Source organism: Zophobas morio, unplaced genomic scaffold (assembly GCF_036711695.1).
Source record: "Zophobas morio isolate AGI-343-1 ecotype UQ-CSIRO unplaced genomic scaffold, CSIRO_AGI_Zmor_V1 ptg000002l, whole genome shotgun sequence".
NCBI lineage: Eukaryota > Metazoa > Arthropoda > Insecta > Coleoptera > Tenebrionidae > Zophobas > Zophobas morio.
The window spans coordinates 14,119,245-14,135,399 of NW_026972107.1; the positions used below are offsets into that span (position 1 = coordinate 14,119,245).

Genomic DNA, 16,155 nt, shown 5'->3' on the forward strand with positions numbered 1-16,155 from the left:
TGAAGGTCGGGATTAAAAGCAATAAAAAGAATTTACTAGCCGTAGCTAGTCATGAAGAAACAAGTGTTAAAGGGAGTTTAGACTTTATTAAAGTATGTAAAATCGCTACAATGTATTACAGTTAATGTATGCATCTATTCACAACAGATCTACGAAGACGTAATCACAGGAAAAGTCTTCCATAAAGTTCCAGCTTATAACCCATCGTCTCTAGTGAGTCTAGAGTTTAATAACGGCGAAACTCTGCTGGCGTTCATGGAAGATGAAAGCGCCTTGCAAGTTTACGAATACAAAGGCATCGAGGGCTTCAAACATAAATTATCCGCGAAATTGGAAGGATCTAAGCTGTTTGCGATGACTTTAACACCGGGTAAAAACGAACATAAAGTAATAGGATTAGTCGATAAGAACAAAATTAGTTTTATGGAAGTTGTGATGTTAGGAAACCAAATCGAAGGAAATTTGAAATGTTCTTTGTAATTATTTGTAATTTGTTGAAAGTAATAAATTGTTTTTCCGATGCGCGATTATCTTGTCTCACCCCTGAAATTGATGACTCAGCGCCAAGACAGGATTAAATTTCCGGGCTGGCGCAACCCCTAAAACAATAACCCTGCTGATAAGTCACTTCAAGGGATTCGTGGTGTTTTTCACACAGTCTGAGGTATTCGCTAGAAAGACACTCTCTCGTTCCACTTCAGTCGGTTCAGGGGTTAGTAAACCCGTTTAATTTTTCACAGGAAGGAAGCTTGGACAATTTAATTTAGGTGAAAATTCCTGTTGTGCGTACTAATTAAAACATTGTTTTAATCGGTAGAGGACGTCTGAAAAAATCGACATTCTTGGTCGTATGGCCAGATACGTTCCACAGAACTTATGAATCATGCAGGTGTAAACGTAAGACGTTACTAAAGCGGAGTGTAATTTACGTGACTGAAGGAGAAAATTTGCCGTACAGGCCTGAAACGAGGAATCTGAAGTGGATTTACAAGCGTCATGTGTTTGTTGTGTGCAATGAATCGTTACCTTTATATTTGTTGTTGAGTTAATTTTCCTCCAGAGCAGGAAAAAGAAATATAGTTTGTCCAGTTCTGTAATTGGTTTCGCTGAGCTCTGCTACTAGCAGGTGAATTATTTACTTTCCTATATCAACAGTTAGAACTTTGGTCACATAAAAGGCGACTACAACGAGTTGATATTACGATAATAGAAATATTTTCATTTATATTTCCGGCATTGATGCAGGCTAACGAAAATAAAAGGATTATTTTAACGATTGTCTCATTTTATGCATTGTTGGCGTTTCACAGCTCGTAAAAGAGGAAAATGCAAGTTTCACGTTGTTTTGGTTGTAATCTCCAAACTTCCGTCACAATTACTACGAAAGTTGAAGCAAACTGTAGGTGCCGCTATCATATTTTTGCACTCATGACCACTAGAGTACGAAAAAATAAATCTCCCACTTTCACTTGTCTGTATATCTGTCTGTCCGCCCTCTGCATCGTTTCTTATTAGCCAAATAATTTTCGAAAATGCTGTACCGATTGTTGTCAAACTTTATATATATTGTTACATTGTACGGGTGTATTACACGACTAACTATTACAGCAATTATGTACAGAATAACTTCGTGGTTCACTTGGATGAATTCGCTCATTCGCTGGACTCGGCTTCTTGACTGAATGATCCCGTTCCTGAAGGTGACCTCCATTTAAACCCGTATTCCCTTCTTGATGTTTCCCAATCGAGGTCTTTCTGGAATCCATCGCGACTTCCGTTTCCAGGTCTTTCCTTCAGCGAACGGGTTTATTTCGTAACAATATGTTAGGAATATCGTACAGATGTTAAAAGGGTAACCAAAATTTGGCTGATCATTCTAACAATCTGATGACGTCCCCACTATTTAAAGTGTAGGAAATAAGGCACTACTACACTTGTGGTTTATGAATCAAATTTGATTTTGACCCTAGGCATGTAGATTTTCGTAAAAAAAATCTATTTTACTCCATATAGGAGCACTCACTGCGGTGAAATCCGTGGCCGTATCTTAAAAAATGTTGAATCTATTAACGCGAAGGTCGCTGGTCCAATTGTTTCATTGGTGACATTTTTTTATTAATAAAATCAAGAACGATTAACTTGATTTTTGAAAAATTTGAGAATACACTAATATTTAATAATAATAATAATAAAATAAGAATTGTCCTCATAAAAGCTATTTCAACAAAATATTTAAAAAAATTAGGTTTATCGCAGCTTAATTAATAATTTTAGTCGCCTCCTCTGCTTTAAGGAGACAAAATAGTTAAAATGTTTGTGCTTATTTTGACCAACCTGCTTGGTACGTGTTTAATGGTCCCATTTTTTCGATGAATAAATATAGAGGATTGAAGTTAAGCATGTCCTGATAACATATTTTTTCCATTGATTATCTGCTTTAAGTATATTTTATATTGTCTGTACTAAATTAAAAATGAAATTTAATTATTTTTGAAGAAGCTCTATTTGTTCAGCTGTACTTATTGATATCTACTTAATTTATTAGAGATGGGAAAAACGTCACCAAATTTGTACAGTTATTTGATTACTATACGCTAAAATATATTTCTAAATAAGCACAGTGTTCTGTTTTTTAGCCATACTGAGGATTTTTTTTTAATGAAACACCTGTATAGTCTGACATATTCCCATTAACCTTTTCTTAGATTTTATAACCACGTTTATTTTTGAAATTCCGATGCAACGGAAGGGTTTACAAAAAAATAACAGTAAGGTTATATTTTACATCTGTGTTACAATATTTTGTGCAGAGTTAAATAAAGGCACGCGCTTTATTGTGATACTAATTAAATCAAATTTTAATATACAGGGTAGTTAAAAAAAAATCTAAAACTTGTGTCTCTTGAGAAAGTAAAATATCCAAGTTCGATCAACTTTAAATATAGAAAATATTTAACAAAAAAGATACAGAACAAAAAATAGAATAAAATGTAGGGTGAAAGTGAAAAATCGATATTTGAAAATCGTAATAATAACTTTTTTTTATAAACACTCTATATATGAGGATTCAATTTTATTTACACTACAAAAAAGTGCGTACTTGTATTTATCTCCCCACAAAATATTATAGCACAGGGTTATTACCCCACTGTGACTTTTTATGAACTCTTCCATTGTCAAAAAAATTCAAAAACAATGAAATAACGTGGCAATATGGCATCGGAATTTCAAAAATAAACTGTGGTTGCAAAGAGGTCGATCAAAATATGTAAAAAAATAGAGGGGTGTCATTAAAAAAAAAAACTAAGTGTGCGTTCCGCTTTAAAAACATACCACTTTGTATAGTCAGAAATAATTTTGGAGTATACTCCCCAGAGAACCGTACAACATTGGTCTTTGTTTTTTTTTCTATTTCTAATAATGATATATCGAGGAACGCGCAACTAGTAACTTACTCTGTATATCTTATATGTGTTTGATATATTTTTTAAATTACTCTATACCGGGTGTTTGGAAAATGGCGGTTTAACCCTTCAGTACGTTCTGTACGGGGGTTTCAGGAATCCCAAAAAAATAATAAAAACATTTTTTATGATGTAGATTATGAAAAACAGGTAATTTTATAAAAGTAAAATTGGCAACACTGCACGCACCTAATGCGTGAATCCCTCCGGCTTACTTTCTGATTTCTTAGCAACGATGGTGACTGAAATCCACCTTTTATTTTTTTTTTAGGACAATGACCATAAAAACCAGTAGTCAGTAGTCATTAATCGTCGTACATTATTATTAATAAAATAAGCTGTTATTTTTCATTAATAAATAAACCAAAAACAACATTTAATAAGACATCAATAAATTATAAACAAAAACAAAACCAACAATAGAATCCATTAAAGGATAACCTATAGCTATACCGTGAAATTTAAAATGGTTTTATGTTGGATTTAAAGTTTGTAGTTTATGCACAAAATTTGGATTTTTAATTTGAATAAAATTCAAAAAATGTGTTGATTAGATAAATAATATTAATGAAACATAAAATTTAATCAATAAAATCATATTTAGTAATTAATTTTATTGATTGCCAATTTTACAGCAAATACAAAATTTGTTTATACATTTTTGTACTCATTGAATAACCGCTATATTCATTTTTTTTATGAAATTTTGCATCACTTGCCTTTATAGCAAAAAAAATTCTGATACGTAAGTACTGGTTTACATTTGGTTTTTAATTCCACTACACTGACATACAGTTGTCCCAAGACCGAACCATAATACTTATTAAATTAAAACACCGTTGAACCACTAATACAACGACTTTAAACAAGAATAACTTGTACGTCACGACCTCGTGACAACCATTTACGTACTCAACGTACTGTCAATTCTCTGCTGACAAAATTTGGTTCCAAACTAGGAGAATTTTTTGCGTTACCAACTGCATTTGCTCCAATCGTACAACAATGGATGACGATACTATGTATTTCTAGGGGCTATAGCATAACTAACTAAGCACTAGAGAAGATACTCAAAATTTATGCCTTGTATGCCTTGTGTATAAGCAAACTTGTAATGTTTCCTAATTTTAATCATTTTTTGTAAAAGTATTTGTTAAGATAAAACTGATTTTGGCAAATAACATACCATCTAAGAAAAGAAAGGGTGGGTGGGCGGGGCTAGTAGTTGCTAAGATAAGACTGATTTTGGCAAATGTCATACATACCCGCTAAAAAAATAGAGGCGGGTGGGCGGGGCTATTACCTGCTAAAATAAGACCAAGTTTGGCAAATGACATACCCTCTAAGAAAAGAGAAGGTGGGTGGGCGGGGCTCGTACCAGCCAAAATAAGACCGATTTTGACAAATGACATACCGTCTAAGAAAAGAGAGGCTGAGTTGGTGGGGTTAGTACCTGCTAAAATAAAACCGATTTTGGCAAATGACATACCTTCTTAGAAAAGAGAGGGTGGGTGGGCGGGGATAGTACCTGCTAAGATAAGAGTGATTTTGGCAAAAGAGATACCTTCCAAGGAAAGAGAGAGCGGGCGGGTGGGGTTAGTACCAGTTAAGATAAGACTGATTTTAGCAAATAACATATCCTCTAAGAAATTTTATTAAGTTATTATAAGAAACGACACTAGAGGCTCTAAAGTACTTTCAGATTTTTTTCAAATAGGAATACCTAGAACCTCAAGATTGTTTTAAATTAAAAAAAAAAATGGGGTTCCAATATTAACACAAAAATAGGTCAGGTCAAAATTTTCCAAAAATAGAACACCAAAGTCCCCCAAAATTGTTTTAAATAATTTACAAAAAAAATCTCTAGGGGCTCCCAAAATAGTATACCATGGGGACCTCCCCTGTATAAGCAACTCTAAAAAATACAAATGTATAAATATAAATTTTGATTAACGATTTACCATGGATACTTAGCAAAACCCTAAAACGTTTGCAAGATTTCAGGGCATTCGAGCTTTTAGATTCAAAGTTAAATTGTAAAATACTGTTATATATTTGTCACTTTTTTTCAAAAATCTGGACATTTAACATAAAGAGATCAAGACAGATTCATAAACCACCTTCTAAGTGTAGAAGTATGTTATTTTATAAAATATAGACAACATTTATCATCACATTGTTGATAGCAACTCTTAGACAAAGTGTTTTGCCATCTATGCGATAATCCTATCATATCGACATGGACTACAGACGGCAGGGAGACGACAGAAAGGCGAAAAACGAGCGATCTATATTTTCATACTCCAGAGGTCATGAAATATTGAGGAAACATAATACATATTTCCTCCTATGCTCTGGTAGGAAAATCTGTCGACATACCGCGTGATAACAATGACTGAGTCTGTTGTTAATCCTGGATTTTTAGTTGAAATTGGTATCATGATGTTTTCTATAATTTCTGCTTGTCAAGATTGACAGATTGTTGACATTTTTAAATTTGCCAGAATGTATGCAATACATAATCTAAATGTATAGCATGTCAAGATTGACATATCTGTGACAGAATTACTTCCGTTATACCTACATAAACGCAAGAATCAATTTTTTATTTAAAAAGCACTGCCAATAGCCTCAGTCGGTTCTAATCATTTAAAGGCAATTACATTTCAAAAACAGTATTTTTTGGGAATAAAAACAGATTTTTATCGTAATTTAATGCAAATGTCTAACTTGCGATAAACTGATCACATGTATCATAAATTTATTCACAGATTTGAAGTCTACACAGAACAGAATTATTAATTTTCTAGAGTTGACGTTTATATGCAATCAACAGACTCTCCATGTGTCATGACGTCGATTCCGTGTAGAAGTCAGTAACGGAAGTATATTAAAAATCGAACATTACAGTAAAATAAAAAAAAACTGTTAATAATATCTTCTGTTAGACAGCTACTAAAGAACGCGATAATAAATTGCACCATAACCTATTAAAACTTCTTCTTTACGTTTTTATCGTTGATATTCTTTAAGTTATGTCGAAAATGCGCGCACTTCTTTATATTTCTAGTTTCCAAAGCAATTTTTACTTTGCCGAAAGCAGGAAGTCCAGATAATTGATCTAATATTTCATCAGGAAACAATGATATATAATTTCTCAGTTTATTTATTTTGTATTAACTGTTAAGCCGTTAACTAAATAATTACACGAAGGTTTATAGTTTCCTAGACCATTACCTTGACCATTAAAGATTCCAGTTAAAAGAGATGAATAATTTTAATCAGTGTGTCTGACAGCTGCAGTACTACTTTAACTGTCGATTCTTTTAATATCGTTCCTTCATGTATACATTCTATGCATAACCGCGTATCATTTAAACACATTAGCCACATTTTTAATCTAGCGGATCGTAGAGTTATAAATCAACGCAACCGTTCAAGAAGCTTAAAAGCGAATTTATGAGCACAGTCTGCATATCTACGTCAACAGTAATGAATATACTGCAGCCCCTGGGTATTCGCTTAATTGATAAAATTGCATCGTCTGAGCCCCCCGGTGTCTTCCTGCATTCCCCTGTGTTTTAGAAAATTTGACAGCCGTCAGCAACGTGATCTGTCGTAATTACAACAAAAAGTCGTCTATGGAAACCGTTAATCCTTTGAAGAAACGAAATAAAAGAGACGTAAAGTTTAAGGATGTTGCAACGCTCCAGTAGCCATATGCACACCCAACAAACGGGAAAGCACGACATTTTCAGCGAACTTAATAAGTTATTTTCCGGCGGAATGTAACATTGATTAAACGTTTTGTCTCCACGATTTTGCATCTAATGGTTAATACTTAACATGAAGTTATTTCCATTTTACATTATAATTATGTAAAGCAGTTCAGTTCTGTGAAAGCTGTTGTTTGTAACAAGTACTAAACGTTGCTGAAAAACATGTCACAAATGTGTTGTTTGGATTAAATTCGAACGTTATGTTAATTTGTGGTGGGTGGTTACAACAAAACTGAAGCTGTCAGCTGAAACCATTAATCCCCCTGAAAAGAAATAAATGAGATGCAGAAGTTCAGGATGTTGAAACACTTCAGTAGCGACATACACAAGCTTTTTCTTTACTGGCGGCACGAGATGCAATCTTGTCTCATTTCAGTAAAATCGATTCAGACGTGCGCGAACGGTCTGGATTACTCCGGGCCTGCGCTGAAAACACATTGTTACAATTCCACTACAGTTTTCACGCACTTTTTCAGGGGCTTAACTGAAATAAGATTGTCTGAAAACTTCAGATCTTGCAGCAAAAATGAGTTGAACTAGAGGGCTAGACAGATTAACTAAAGGGTAATTTTTTTGAATTAGGAGGGGTTTGTGTGATGATAAGGGATAGAGACAGGGTGAAAGCTGTGGTGGAATTAGTATACATGATTGTACCGGACCCGGCCAAAAATGTTTGCGGTAGTGCAATGACCGGAGTTGGAAATAGTCCGGGTTTTCTGAAAGTTGTAATTTTTGATAACTTATGATTAAGTAGTGATCGATATGTGAGTTTTATGTGGTTGTAAAAACAGTGTATTCATTATCGTTATTTCGGTGTTGTGATCGCTGGAGTTTTTTCCGGTAAGTGATTAATCAAGATTTGAATTTTTTGTGGAACGCGTCTTTTCCGCAAAATTTTCATTGGTTAGTTGATGTTTGTTTTAAATTGTTAGAGTGACGGAAGTGAATTCAGTGTGTGAGTTTTTGAACCGGCAATCAATAAATGTAGCAATTTATTGCGGTGCATCAGTGCTGGCATAGCTGCACATGCAACTGCACTGAGTGTGGTATAATAAATTCATAATACTTCTGAAAAATCTGATAACAGTTTATGTTTATATAAAAGTAATCCGTTGTGTGGGTAGTATCAATTTCATTAGTTAGTAATAGGAGATAAACTAGCGTGAGTATATTCATGTTTGTGTCGATTAATTGGGTAGTAGGAGAACTATAGTACTGAATTAAAAATGAATCCACTGCAAGAAAAGACGTATTTTGCTTAAGACGAAAGTAATAAATAACTGTAAGTGGGTACGAAGTACGGAAAATGTGCATGTTAAAATTATGCTATGTGTATTTTGGGATGTGTCTAAATTCACTAATAAGAAAGCCAAGGTATTTCTTATGAATCATGAGGAGTTATTTACTGGATTATTATCTGTTACAAACAATGTGGTAGCATGTTAGAAATTTGACGGTTGTCAACAAATGGAAAAGTAATTAAAATAGATCGTCGTTGCATTCTTCAGTTTGTTTTAACAAAAACAACTTACATTATCCGTAGATATAATCTCAATTTGTATTTTTTTATAACCAAAGAGTATTGAACTATACACATACAGTCGAAGAATAAAAAAATATGTTTATGTTTTATGTTATTTTTTTATAAAAATAACAATAAAAAGTGCTTTAAAGTTATATATTGTTATTGATTATTGATTATTGATTATTTTTAATAGCACATCTGCTCATGTTGATAAAAATTTTACAAAAAATATTTTGGAATGCAATCTTTCTGTTGTTTTTCATTTGTACTATTGATGCGATGTAGACCATAAACTCTGTTCTTAAATGTCATAAAGCAATATAATTTACCCGACAACATAAAATGGATCCAGGTTTATGAATAATAAATCAGTTCTCGTAGTTTTTTATACACGTGAGAATGTCAATCGCTAATTCATGAATATATTAAATTGAAAATATTTGGGAACTCTTGTATGCAACTTAAGTTTTTTTTTTATTTGAAGCAAAAAAGATGTACACAACACCTGAATAAAAGTTTATTTTTATCAGTAGTGTACATAAATAATGATATATATTGATTGAAACACTAATATAATCAATATTGGTAGTTTAGTATATGAGATTTTAATTGAAGTTCATTTTCAATTCTCGTTGTTTTTATTATTTACACTATTTATTAATTAATTAGAGAGTATTGTGTGCTTCCTTTTAATTTGTATAACACGTTGTGTAAAAAATTGTCTATTAGATATAACACTGAAAATAATAATAATATTAATAATAATAATAATAATATTAAAAGTTGTTACGCAGAAATATAGTGTTTTAATTGTTAATATTCATTACTAAGTATTCACAAATTATCTATACAAGATGATTATTAATCTTTCTATTTAATTGAAAACTGTTTCTATATTTAGTAACACACAACATCTGCTAGCCAACTATTATTTCCTGTAGCACTGTGTAAATAAAATCGAAGATTATTTATTTATTGTTGGGATATTTGTATTTATGAGCGTTTTAAAGAAAACGATATTTATCGCTATACTAAAAATTAATAAATAAAATGAAGTATAAAATAATTTTATTGCGTGTACGGCCAACAATTTACAAATATAGGCATAAAATGAACGACGTGTTAAAAATATGTAATTTTTTTTAAGTGATAACTAAATGAAGTTAAAACCACTAACCAAAATTTGTGTGTTTTTCAACCTTAAAATAATTCTTGAAATTTTTCTTGCTTTTTCTTTTCCTCTAATTTATTGAACCACCCATATTTTGTATTTCATCTATGAAGTATTTAGTGTTTTAATGTCTCAAAACCTGGGTGTACATATTTAGGAAGTTATTAATTTAAAATCCTGGTACTAACATAGTTTGTTGTGATTAGTGTTAATAATTCTATACAATTTTTGACATAATCTTAAAGAATTGTATTTTAAAATGTTGTCGTGTTGTTGAAAGAAAACTCCATTTATTAAGAAAAAGAAACCAATAATTAAGCCCCACCCACCCACCCCTATCTCAATTGTGATGAATTTTTTATTTGTTGTAAGTTTCAAGCACGGAGCTTAATTACAAAATTCACATTTCTCTACGAAAATTTAAACCATTTTAAAGATGTTTTAAGTTCCATGTTGCCTTTAATCGAGTCCGTCAACCGACTCTGTACTTTTACGTTTTTTCGACTTTTCATAACCCCTAGAGTACGAAGAATTAGGTCTTCCGTTTCCGTCTGTCTGTCTGTCCGTCCGTCTGTTCGTCTGTCTGTTCGTCTGTTCGTCCGAATGCTTTGAATCTTGGAGATGTTTTAAAGTTATCATACACATGGTAAATTTTTGATCAAAATGTATTTGCTCATTATCCCTAAAAAATTGATGACGTCATCTCAAAATATTGCTCAATAAATCCTATCTTAAATGTGCAAAATATGATGAGTCTATGTTTGTGCTTTATCACTGCATTAATATTTTTTAGATTTGCTTATACGGGGTGTCCCAACAAAATTAATGAATGCGTGAATTTATTTTATTGATTTAATCAGGAACTGCAAAACCGAATACTTTGAAATCTTACAGACATTTTAAAGTTATTGTAGGCATGGTAAATTCTTAATCAAAATATGTCTGTTTATTGCCCCCAAAAAAATTGATGATATCTTCTCAAAATTTTGTTGAATAAATTCTGTCCAAAATGTGCAAATTATGATGAGTTTTTACTTGTGATTTATCATTACATTTATATTTTTAGGTTTGCTTACACAGGTGGCTCAAAAAACTTTATGAATGAGTCAATTTATTTTATTTTTTAAATTAGGAACGACTCATTCCATTTTCCTAGAAAATTTTGGGAATACAATCTCGAAACAACTTTAGACCAGTTTTTTTTTCTTAATATACCTAGCCTTCTATTCACAATAAGCAATTAAGCTCCACCTCTCGACTGACAACGAATGAAAAATTCTTCACGATTCAGTTAGGGGTGGGCGGGTGGGGCTTAATAATGCGCTTTTTCGTTCATAATAGATTTAAGACTTGTTCTTGAAAAATTATACAGGGTTTTTCATAGTCATTATTTTATTAGAAACACGACTCGGTTATGCGAAATAACGTGCAATTCTTTAAATTTCGAATCTTAGGTTGGTTTTAGAATAAAAAGTCATATCGTTAATAATACAAATTTTCAACGTGTTCTCTATTTTAGGTTGCATACCATAAGATCGAAAAAATATGTCAATACGCTTTGGATTTTTATTTATTTTTACTTCCCGATCGTACGTCAAGGAAGTATAATCAACCAATCGATTCTATCGGGCGACTTGCCACTTTCTTGTTTTCTTGACGTTTCATGACCCCTAGAGTACGAAAAATGGAGTCTTACGTTTCCGTCTGTTGTCTGCTGTCTGTCGTCTATGTCAATTTTTATTACACAGATAATCTCCGAAAAGACCGGACCCATTGTGTTCAAATTTTGTGTCTAAAACGCTAATTCTATTTAAAAATGATTTAAGTATCGTGTTGTTGAAAGAAAACTATTTGTTAAGAAAAAAGGCCAATAATTAAGCCCCACCCACCCACCCCTGTCTCAATTGTGATGAATTTTTCATTTGTTGTCAGTTCAAAGGACAGAGTTTAATTAGTTACAAAACCCACATTTCTTTACAAAAATTTATCATTTTAAAAATGTTCCAAGTTTCTTGTTGCTTTTTTTCTTATTGCCCTTCTTTTTCTTAAAATACGTAGCCTGCGAAACTGTCGACGTAGAAGACATCTTTTCTTATTTGTTATGTCCACGAGTCCCGAAATACAAAAAAATAGTATAAAGAAAAATGGACGAGAACAAAATTATGAATAGAAATACGTAGCCTTCGTTTCATAACAATAAACTCAAAACATGCTTAAATTTATAAATTTTTGTTGACAAATACCAAATTTGCAATTAAGCTCCGCTCCTGGAGTGACAACGAATGAAAAATTCATCACGATTTAGATAGGGGCGGGTGGGTGGGGCTTGATCTTGCGCTTCTTTTCTTAATATGTATAGTTTTCTTGCAACAACACGATACTTAGAACATGGTCCACATGGTAATTTCTTGTAGAGAAATAAAGATTTTACAATTAAGCTCCGCCTCTTGGCTCGCGACTAGTAAAAAAAAATAATAACAATTGAAATGGGGGGGGGCTTACATTGAGCCTTGTTTTTCTTAATATACCTATAGTTATCTTATACAACAATATACATACTCCTATACTTGTGATGTACGAATCCGCTTTGAGTTTTTTCCCTAAACGTCTAAATTTTCGCAGAAATATTTCCGAAGTACATATAATAACATTTTACTACGAACACGGGATATACGCCTTCCTAGAGTCGTGGGTAATTTAGGAGAACGTCAGCCTGCTGGCTTAATTAATAATTGTAATCCTGTTTCGAGGAGACACTCTTTCCAATCAAACAAATTGCTACGTGACATTCTTTCAATGTATAAACATAAACATTTGAAATTAAGCATGTTATTAATACATTTCTTTGCTGTGGTTATCTGCTTCAAATATTTTTTAGACTGTCCGTATTTGTGCGGCGACTCTCTGGAATTTACGCTCCCACGGCGCGGGGGTGTTATTTATGTCGCTGGTTTTTACTTTATAGAAGTTATCACAAACAAAAATTGCAAAATAAAATTTATACCATTTTTCAAAGAAGCGAACTTTTGAACTTCTGTCGAAATAAATTTCGACCAATTTTTTTCATCGAAAAATTGATGACGCGGTATTGGTTCCAGTTCAAAGGGAAATTAGGTGTTAATAACTTCACAGACCATTTAATGGGATTTCATTTAAAAATAAAATTTCGGACGGTGCTGTGAAAGCTATCACGTTTATTATGTGTGAAGGGTAATAAAAATCGCCGGAAAAATTATATCAACATTATTAACGTTGTAATAAAAATTTTCAAAAATTCTGGCTGTCATCTTGGAACTAAGTATTACATATTTTTTTATAAAATTAATTTTAATTAATTGAATGGTGCGAAACTAGTAAGAAAACTTTGCTCTTACAGATACTTTCCTTGTTTGATTGATTGATATTATGCTACGTTAAAGTTTGTTAACCGTTCTTTCTTAGCCAATTTTCCATCAGATTTAAGATTAAAACGTCCTATCCTTTCCAGTAATTAAATGTTGCAGCAGACAATCTTACTCATCAAAACATTAGTGGTGTCTACAGCCTGAACCGAGGTCGCCGGGGAAATAATTGTTAAAACATTGCACTGGCTGCAAATAGCAATAAATATTAATATAAAGCCCATTATGGTTTGCAATTAAACCATTAAGTATCTTCCATAAATTGAACATCCTTGCACTCATACAAAAAAACTTTAACAACTAGGTACACACAATGGAGACAAATACAGCAAATGAGTGCATTTAAAAATATATTCAATTTCAATTTGTAAACCGTAAGCTAATAGTTTATAGATTACGTTGACTGAAGCATCTAAAATAGACGCACAACACAACATATGCGTTTCGTCGGTTAGTTTTTATGTCAGAAAGTAACCACAAATGAGTGAATTAGCATTTAAATCTGTGTTTATTTTCAAAGATCGAGAATAGAAAGTTACGAAACTTTTAGAACTATAACAATTCCAAATTCTTGCCGCCACCCCTTGCCGCACTGTTTGAATGGCCGCACAAATTACAGCCTATTGTGTTAAGAGAGTCTTCAGTGCAGGAAACATGATATTACCAAGTACAATCAAGGTATAATTTAAAATTGAAGGGAACTCGTATATTATTGGGAGTAGTATAAATCGTCTGCTCAATTAACTCGTGGGGATTCTTCATGATTACAATACACAATGTGCATAATTTATGGCGTTTTGAAATATGGGTAAATGCGAGACCAAAGGGTGCTGTAGAATCGTAAACGTTACTTTCTGAGATTTGTTGTTATTGTTAATCAGTGCGGTAACAAAGCTGGGAGTTTAGATGATACTTGGCAGAGACGGGTTGTTTTAATGGATAGATGACATTTGCGCTTCCAAGTGCTTTGTTTTAGAGCAGTAGCGCACACACTGAAAGTGGGATGGGAGTTATTGAATTATTACAAATACCTACAAAAAGTTTGTATTTTTAACTACCGTTAAAGTGATTGCAGACCCAGAGGACGTTTTTTCACTTTTCGTTTTGTGCATTGATTTTGCCACTTGAAGAAAGATTTTTACTTTCCATTGATACCAACTTAAGTTTATTCCTCAACGAATTGAGATTTGTCTCAAGTTTCAAGAAAGTTACAAACCTTATTAGGAATCACACTCTAACTTCGTAAAACTTTTGCAAATAAAATACATTTGTTACAACACTTTTCCCTGACAGGCCAACTTAATAAACGAATTTGAAGTGTGGCTACTTTACTAATTTCACTTCTTTTGTTAGATGTTGGATAATTACAAGAAAGTGCTATCTTAAAGCTATTACTGGGTCAGTCTTGACGATTATCTGATAAAGCGCACATTTTTTAAATTTCTCTTCTCTGTGTATGTACACAGTTTTTTACTGTCAGGATGATCGTTCGAGGATTGACATCAAACTATTGTCAACTTGCAACTGATAAAACTCATAGGTTGTTTAAAAAACTGAGATAATTTAGTTATAAACCGTTATACCATATGATCGAAAAAAAAGTGCTTAAGCAGGCTATGGCATTTATTTTTAACATGATGATGTTGGTATTGCCACTATTTGACACTTTTTATTTTAGTTATATAGTTAATAAATTTCATAACCTACTACAAGACATTTTTTTTTCGATCATATGCTATCTGGTGTTTAATAAATTGAAAAAGTCATGAAGTTGACTGACAACACCGAAATGTCAAAAATAAATTAACTTTAAATTTTCTACCTCTGTGAAGACGATATTTTAAAATTAGTGAAATGAAAAAATGAAAAAAATAGTGACTTGACTGTGTCCTGATAAAATTTTGTAGTGACGTCATCAAATTTGTAGTGGGGATAAATATATCAGTTTGGGTAGATAAAATGTGATATTTATAACAACAGCATCTTTTCAAAATTTCAGGAAAATAAGATAATTGCTTCATTTATTATTATTATTATCATTAATGTTATTACAAGGCATCGTGGATTAATAATTCTAAAAAATAAGCAGGCGGCGATAAATTTGTAATTATTGATGGGGGCGATTAAAGGACTATCGTTAATGTTTTACCATTAATAGAATATTCGTAAAAGATAAATTTTCGGAACAATGAATCAGTAATATCGAAAGTTGTCTGACTAATAAAATCCCCAACACACCACAGATGCGTAGCCAGACAGACGAAAACGGAACATCAATATTTCGTGTTGATATAACCCGTAAAAGGCGGAGAAAACATAAAATAAACCGTTCGTCAAATGGACTCTATTACCTCAGCTTACCTTCGCGAAGTAAAAACGTCCGATTAGAATTAATGAAGGCACTAAAAATATCATCAGATGTTTTGCAACAAAACATTAATCGATTTATTTCAAATCTACTGCCTGTATGAGGAAAAAATTGATCGAAGTTCATTTCGACCGAACTTTCTTCGCGCCTGAAGTAAGTACACTACAATAAATCCAGATTTTTCCAAAAATTTTGTGAAATTTAATTTTTATTATAACCTTTACAAATTATATTAACAATATGTACATATAATGTTAAAGTAAAGACAAAGAAAAGTGGTATGAGTTTGTTTCAATTGAGTTTTTCCATGACAAAATTTTATCATCAACATTTTTGTAAGGCTACGTATATCAGTTTGAATAGATGCACTGTAATATTAAAACCAAGAGACTCTATTTCCAAATTTTTGGAAAAATGGATTTAGTCGTCAAAATTTTGAGATGACGT

General features: G+C 32.3%; 1 protein-coding gene across 1 annotated transcript in view; it reads left to right on the plus strand.

Moving 5' to 3' along the window:
* Positions 1-7,728: 7,728 nt before the first annotated feature.
* LOC135128201 (disheveled-associated activator of morphogenesis 1) overlaps positions 7,729-16,155 on the plus strand; it is a 104,965-nt gene continuing 96,538 nt past the window's right edge. The window contains exon 1 of the mRNA XM_064055110.1: positions 7,729-8,083. The gene's annotated coding sequence lies outside the window, so the exon portion shown is untranslated. The remainder of the gene's footprint in view (positions 8,084-16,155) is intronic.